The sequence below is a fragment of the Cetorhinus maximus genome, chromosome 23 (genome assembly GCF_964194155.1).
Source record: "Cetorhinus maximus chromosome 23, sCetMax3.hap1.1, whole genome shotgun sequence".
Lineage (NCBI taxonomy): Eukaryota > Metazoa > Chordata > Chondrichthyes > Lamniformes > Cetorhinidae > Cetorhinus > Cetorhinus maximus.
This window is the reverse complement of record NC_135901.1, coordinates 18,060,126-18,067,829: the sequence shown is the minus strand read 5'-3', so window position 1 is coordinate 18,067,829 and position 7,704 is coordinate 18,060,126.

Genomic DNA, 7,704 nt, shown 5'->3' with positions numbered 1-7,704 from the left:
ATCCTGTGAAATTTATTTAAAACAGAAAAAAAGGAGTGAGAGAGAACCCACAAAAACACAGACAGGTTGTGAAATTGAGCTGAATGAATCTGGTAATTTGTGGGGCCGGCACGAGGAAAAAGTGACCATGAAAACTGCTGGATTGTCATAAAAACCCAACTGGTTCACTAATGTCCTTCAGGGAAGGGAACCTGTCTCCTAGTCTGGGCCAACACAAGACTCAGGGCACTATGGGAGGAGAGGGAGAGAGAAACGGACATGGGAGAGGCAAGTGCCCAGGAGAGGGATTTTATATATCTACAACTTGGTCAGAACTTTGACGGAATCTCCCAAACCCTCGACCTCCACCTCCTAGAAGGACCAGGGTAGCAGGCGTATGTGAGCACCATTACCTACAAGTTCTTCTTCCAGTCATACACCATCCTGGCTTGTCTGACATTCAGTACTGGGTGAGCAGAAATTTCCTCCTTTTTAATATTGGAAAGACCGAAGCCATTGTCATCAGTCCCCGATACAAACTCCATTCCCTAGCCACTGACTTCACCCCTCTCCCTGATAACTTTTATTTTTATTCTTTCACGGAATGTGGGTGTCGCTGGCTGAGCCAGCATTTATTGCCCATCCTTAATTGCCCTTGAGAAGGTGGTGGTGAGCTGCGTTCTTGAACCCCTGCAGTCCTGGTGTAGGTACACCCACAGTGCTGTTAGGAAGGGAGTTCCAGGATTTTGACCCAGCGACAGTGAAGGTACTGCGATATATTTCCAAGTCAGGATGGTGAGTGACTTGGAGGGGAACTTCCAGGTGGTGGTGTTCCCATCTATCTGCTGCGCTTGTCCTTCGAGATGGCAGAGGTCTCAGGTTTGGAAGGTGCTGTCGAAGGAGCCTTAGTGAGTTGCTGCAGTGCATCTTGTAGATGGTACACATGCTGTGTGAAGTTAAAGCACATTGTTTTCAACTTCGATGTCACATTTGACTAGAAGGGGAGCTTCTGACCACAAATCTGCACCAATACTAAGACTGCCCATTTCCACCTCAGTAACATCACCTGACTTTGCCCCTGCCTCAGCTCATCTGCTTCTGAAACTTATATCCATCAAACTGTTACCTTTAAACTTGATTATTCTAACACAATAGAGACCAGCCTCCCATACTCTACCGTCAGTAAACATGAGATCATCCAAAACTCTGCTGTCTATAACCTCACTCACACCAAGTCCCATTTGCCTATCATCCTGTGCTTGCTGATCCACAATGGCTCCTGGTTAAGCAGTATCTCAATTTTAAAATGCTGATCCTTGTTTTCAAATCTCTCCATGACCTCCCCTCTCCCAATCTCTCTAATCTCCTCCAGCCCTACAACACTCCAGAATCTCTGGGCCCAACAACTGTCCCACATTCCCACCAAAGCTACACATTGAGCCGCCGGAGCCTCCAGCCTGGAACTCGGAGTGGGAGAAGGGGGAAGAATGAGGAGACACAATATAGTCTGACACTCACAGCAACCTACAATCTATTTATATTAACGGGATAGTGAGGCAGTTCAGAAACAAATCATTGAACTATAGAAAAGTTATGGCACAGAAAGAGGCCATTCAGCCCGTATCTATGCAGGCCAAAAAATAAAAAAAACTAGCCACCCATTCTAACCCCACCTTCCTGCACATGGTCCGTAGCCTTGCAGGTTACAGCACTTCGGTTGCAGACCCAGGTACCTTTTAAATGAGTTGAGGGTTTCTGCCTCCACCGTCAAACCAGGCAGTGAATTCCAAACACCCACCACCCTCTGGGTGAAGAGATTTTTCCTTATGTTCCCTCTAATCTTCCTATCAAATCACCTTAAATCTATGGACCCTGGTAATTGACCTGTCAGCTAGGGAAAACAAGTCTTTACTGTCTACGCTATCTGGACCCCTCATAATTTTGTGTACCTCAATTAGTTCACCCCTCAGCCTCCTCTGTTCTAAGGAAAACAACCCTAGCAGATCCAATCTTTCTTCATAGCTGCAATTTTCCGGCCCTGGCAACATTCTTGTAAATCTGTCCTGCCACCTTCAGGGACCAGTGGACATGCAGTCCAAGGTCTCTCACTTCCTTCAGCCCTCTCAATATCCTCCCGTTTATTGAGTATTCCCTTGCTTTGTTTGCTTTCCCTGAATGCATTACCTTGCACTTTTCTGGATTTAATTTAATTTGCCCTTTTCTGATCACTCACCAACACAATTCCTGTAGAAGATCCCATCAGGAAAACATTTTAGTTTCCCTTCTGTAAATCCTCCCCTTCTAACCCCCTGTAAAAGGAGTTTCCAAAATTAATTCCTGACAGTCAGTGAGGCAAGTCTGGCCACAGGAGGGGTGCCAGAGGACTGGAGGACAGCCAATGTGGTCCCATCATTCAAGAATGCAGGAAGGGATAAACCAGGGAACTACAGGCCTGTCAGTCTAACCTCAGTAGTGGGGAAACTATTGGAAGCATTTCTGGGGGATGGAATTAATCTACACTTGGAGAGGCAGGGATTAAACAAGAACAGTCAGCATGGTTTTGTTAAGGGGAGGTCATGTCTGACCAATTTGATTGAATTTTTTGAAGAGGTGACCAGGTGTGCAGATGAGGGCAACGCATTTGACGTAGTCTACTTGGACTTCAGCAAGGCTTTTGATAAGGTCCCACATGGGAGACTGATAATGAAGGTAAGAGCCCATGGGATCCAAGGCAATTTGGCAAATTGGATGCAGAATTGGCTGAGTGGCAGGAAGCAGAGGGTGATGGTCGAGGAGTGTTTTTGTGACTGAATGCCTGTGTGCAGCAGGGTTCCACAGGGATCAGTGTTGGGTCTCTTGCTGTTTGCGGTATATATAAACGATTTAGACTTGAATGTAGGAGGATTGATCAGTAAGTTCATGGATGACACGAAAATTGGTGGGGTGGTAAATACTGAGGAGGATAGCCTTAGATTGCAGGAGGATATAGATGGGCTGGTCAATGGCAAATGGAATTTAATCCAGATAAGTTTGAGGTGATGCACTTGGGCAGGACAAACAAGGCACGGGAATACACGATGAATGGTAGCACCCTGGGAAGTATTGAGGATCAGGGGGACCTTGGTGTGCATGTCCACTGGTCCCTTAAGGTAGCAGAACAGGTAAATAAGGCATATGGGATACTTGCCTTTATTAGCCGAGGCATAGAATATAAGAGCAGGGAGGTTATGTTGGAACGGTATAAAACACTGGTTAGGCCACAGTTAGAGTATTGCCTTTAGTTCTGGAATCTGAATTATAGGAAGGATGTGATTGCACTAGTGCAGTGCAGAGGAGATTTACCAGGATGTTGCCTGGGGTGGAGAGTTTTAGTTATGAGGAGAGATTGGATTGACTCGGATTATTTTCCCTGGAGCAGAGGAGATTGAGGGGGAACATGATTGAGGTGTATAAAATTATGTGGGGCATAGATAGGGTAGACAGGAAGGGACTTTTCCCCTTGATGGAGAGATCAATAACCAGGGGGCATAGATTTAAGGTAAGGGGAAGGAGGTTTAGAGGGGATTTGAGGAAGGATTTTTTCACCCAGAGGGTAGTGGGAGTCTGGAACTCACTGCCTGAAAGGGTGGTAGAGGCAGATACCCTCATAACATTTAATTTGGATGTGCACTTGCGATGCCATGGCATACAAGGCCATGGGCCTCCTGCTGGAAAATGGGATTAGAATTTGGTACTTGTTTGACCCGCGCAGACTCGATGGGCCGAAGGGCCTTTTTCTGTGCTGTCGACCTCGATGACCCCAGCATAGAAATTTACAACATTCTCTCCAGCTGACAGGGATGACCGCGCATGCGCCTAGCTGCACATTGCCCTCCCCCCATAAACCCGGGTCCAGCAGGAGCTCGGAGCTGCCGCCCGCTGGGTATAAAGGCGGGACTGGGAGTTTGTTATGCGAGGTCTGAAGCTTAAACAGGGTATTTAAGAAGCCTTCCCGCCGCCATCTCTCCCCACACGGGTTCCATTCCTCTCCGACCGCCCGCTCCTCCCTTGACGTTTCTCACCTGATCTTGATCGAATGGAAATGCGGCCGTCCAATTTCAACAATCAAACTGCGCATGCTCTAGTCACAGCCCCGCCCAGCGCGCGTCGCCTGTCGTGAAGATAGGGCAAATTCTGGGCCCCGGGGAATGCTGGGGAATAGCATCGCCATTAAATATCAATTTTTTAATAAACTCGAAATATCGTTTTCATTCGATTGGAATTGCAGCCAAATAATTCGGATAATCTCGAAGTTGGGGGATGATAGGAAACTTGGAAGCATTGTAAACTTTGAGAAGCACAATGTTGAACTTCAAAAGGACGGAGGCAAGTTTGTGGAGTGGACAGATAGGTGGCAGATGATGTTCGTTGCGGAGAAATGTGAGGTGATTTTTGTTTTTATTCATTCACAGGATGTGGGCTTTGCTGCCTGGGCCATCATTTATTGCCCATCCCTAGTTGCTTTTCAGAAGGTGGTGGTGAGCTGCCTTCTTGAACCGCTGCACTTCATGTGATGTAGGTACACCCACTGCTGTTAGGAAGGGAGTTCCAGGATCTTGAACCAGCGAAACTGAAGGAACGGTGATATATTTCCAAGTCAGGATGGTGAGTGACTTGGAGGGGAACTTTCAACTGGTGGTGTTCCCATCTATCTGCTGCCCTTGTCCTTCTAGATGGTAGCGGTCGTGGGTTTGTAAGGTGCTGCCGAAGGACCCTTGGTGAATTCCTACAGTGCATCTTGTAGATGGTACAAACTGCTCCTACTGTGTGTTGGTGGTGGAGGGAGTGAATGTTTGTGGATGTGATGCCAATCAAGCAGGCTGCTTTGTCCTGGACAGTGTCAAGCTTCTTGAGTGTTGTTGGAGCTGCACTCATCTACGCAAGTGGGGAGTATTCCATCACACTCCTGACTTGTACCTTTTAGATGGTGGACAGGCTTTGGGGAGTCAGGAGGTGAGTTACTCCTCGCATGATTCCTAGCCTCTGTCCTGCTCTTGTAGCCACACCATTTACATGGCCAGTCCAGTTCAGTTTCTGGTCAATGGTAACCCACAGAATGTTGATAGTGGGGGATGCAATGATGATAATGCTGCTGAACATCAAGGGGAAATGGTTGGATTGTCTCTTGTTGGAGATGGTCATTACCTGGCACTTGTGTGACATGAATGTTACTTGCCACTTGTCAGCCTAAGCCTGGATATTGTCCAGGTCTTGTTGCATTTGGACATGGAATGCTTCAGTATCCGAAGAGTCGTGGAAAAACGTGCAAACATCAGCGAACATCCCTACTTCTGACCTTATGATGGAAGGAAGGTCCATTGATGAAGCAGCTGAAGATTGTTGGGCTGAGGACACTACTTTAAGGAACTCCTGCAGTGATGTCCTGGAGCTGAGATGACTGACCTCCAACAACCACAACCATCTTCCTTTGTGCTAGCTATGACTCCAACCAGCGGAGAGTTTTCCTCATGATTCCCATTGACTTCAGTTTTGCTAGGGCTCCTTGATGCTACACTCAGTCAAATGTGGCCTTGATGTCAAGGGCAATCACTCTCACCTCACCATGGGAGTTCAGCTCTCTTGTCCATGTTTGAACTAAGGCTGTAATGAGGTCAGGAGCTGAGTGGCCCTGGCGGAACCCAAACTGGACGTCAATGAGTAGGTTATTGCCAAGCAAGTGCCACTTGATAGCACTGTCGATGACCCCCCCATTACTTTACTGATGATCGAGAGTAGGCTGATGGGGCAGTAATTGTCCGGGTTGGACTTGTCCTGCTTTTTGTGCACAGGACATACCTGGGCAATTTTCCACATAGCTGGGTAGATGCCAGTGTTGTAGCTGTACTACAGCAGTTTGGTAAGAGGCGCGGCAAGTTCTGGAGCACAAGTCTTCAATGCTATTGCCGGAATGTTAAGAGGGCCTATAGCCTTTGTAGTATCTCGTGCCTTGACATCGCATGGAATGAATCGAATTGGCTGAAGGCTGGCATTTGTAATGCTTGGGATCTCCGGAGGAGGCCGAGATGGATCATCCACTCAGCACTTCTGGCTGAAGATTGTAGCAAATGCTTCAGCCTAATCTATTGTACTGATGTTCTTGGCTCCTCCATCATTGAGGATGGAGATATTTGTGGAACCTCCTCCTCCAGTGAGTTGTTTCATTGTCCACCATCATTCACGACTGGATGTGGCATTTTGGTAGGAAGAACATGGAGAGACAATATGAAATAAAGATACAATTGTTCAGGGGATGCAGGAGCAGAGGGACTTGGGTGTATACGTGCATAAATCATTAAATGTGGCAGGACAGGTGGAGAGAGCAGTTAATAAAGCATACAGTATCCTGGGCTTTATCAATAGGGGCATAGACTAGAAGAGCAAGTTCGTTATGCTGAGCTTATATATGACATTATTTAGATCTCAGCTGAAGTACTGTGTACAGTTCTGGGCACCACAGGAAGGATGTAAACGCATTGGAGAGAGTGCAGAAGAGGTTTATGAGAATGGTTCCAGGGATGAGATTCTTCAGTTATGAAGATAGAGGTTGGGACTGCTCTCCTTGGAGAGGAGAAGGATAAGAGGATATTTGTTAGGGATGTTCAAAATCATGAGGGGGCTGGATAGAATTGATAGGGAGAAACTTTACCCACTTGTAAAAGGATCGAGAATGAGAGGACACAGATTTAAAGTGATTTGCAAAAGAAGCAAGTGTGACGTGAGAACAAACTTTTTCACACAGTGAGTGGTTCAAGTCTGGAATGCACTGCCTAGAAGTGTAGTGGAGGCAGGTTCAATTGAGGCATTCAAGAGGGCAGTAGATGATTATTTGAATAGAAACAATGTGCAAGAGTGCAGGGAAAATGCAGGAGAATGGTGCTCAGTCAATGCTTATTTGGAGAGCCCTGCAGACACGATGGTTGAATGGCTTCCTTCTGCACCATAACATTCTGAGATTATGTTTCAGAAAGTTAGTGCATGGGTCCTCTGTCATAGTGCTCTCCTGGATGTGAATAACAACATCGATAACTCCCTATGGTCAAATCTGAGCCTACTGGTGTGTCACCAAGTAGCATGCATGATTGAATCTTCTTCCACACACACATTTATACAGCCTCTCACCAGCCGGAATGTACCCATTGTGCAACAAATCCTTTGAAAATTTAAATCTGGAATGTTTACAGGTGGGAAAACTGAGTAAATCACTTCACACACATGAAGTATCTGAACGGTCTCCCTCTCACGTGACTGCGCTGGTGTGTCAGTAAGAAGGATGGCTGAGTGAATCCCTTTCCACATGCAGCTGGTAAACAGCCTTTCTGCATTGTGAATGTATCCATGAGTTAACAGGGAATTGAATGTCACCCAGTCAACAGTAACTACAGCATGTTGTATATAGCACCTTAGCCACAGTAAAAAGTTCCAAATCCCTTCACAGCTGTGTTAACAATCCCCACATTAGTGGGTAGATTCCCCACACCTCTGTGCTTGTGTCTCCAATTTGGTCCCCAGAACACTGCCATCATTTCCATCCAAAAATTGAAATGCACATATTTCGCCAAGGTAAATGGTCAATTCCGTGGTGTAACACCCCAGTGGTTGTAAACAGCAGATCCTCTGGCTCAGTATGAGATGTGCCTTGTCAGATGGGCTAGGAATGTAGTATAAACACAGCCTGACAGATGCTTC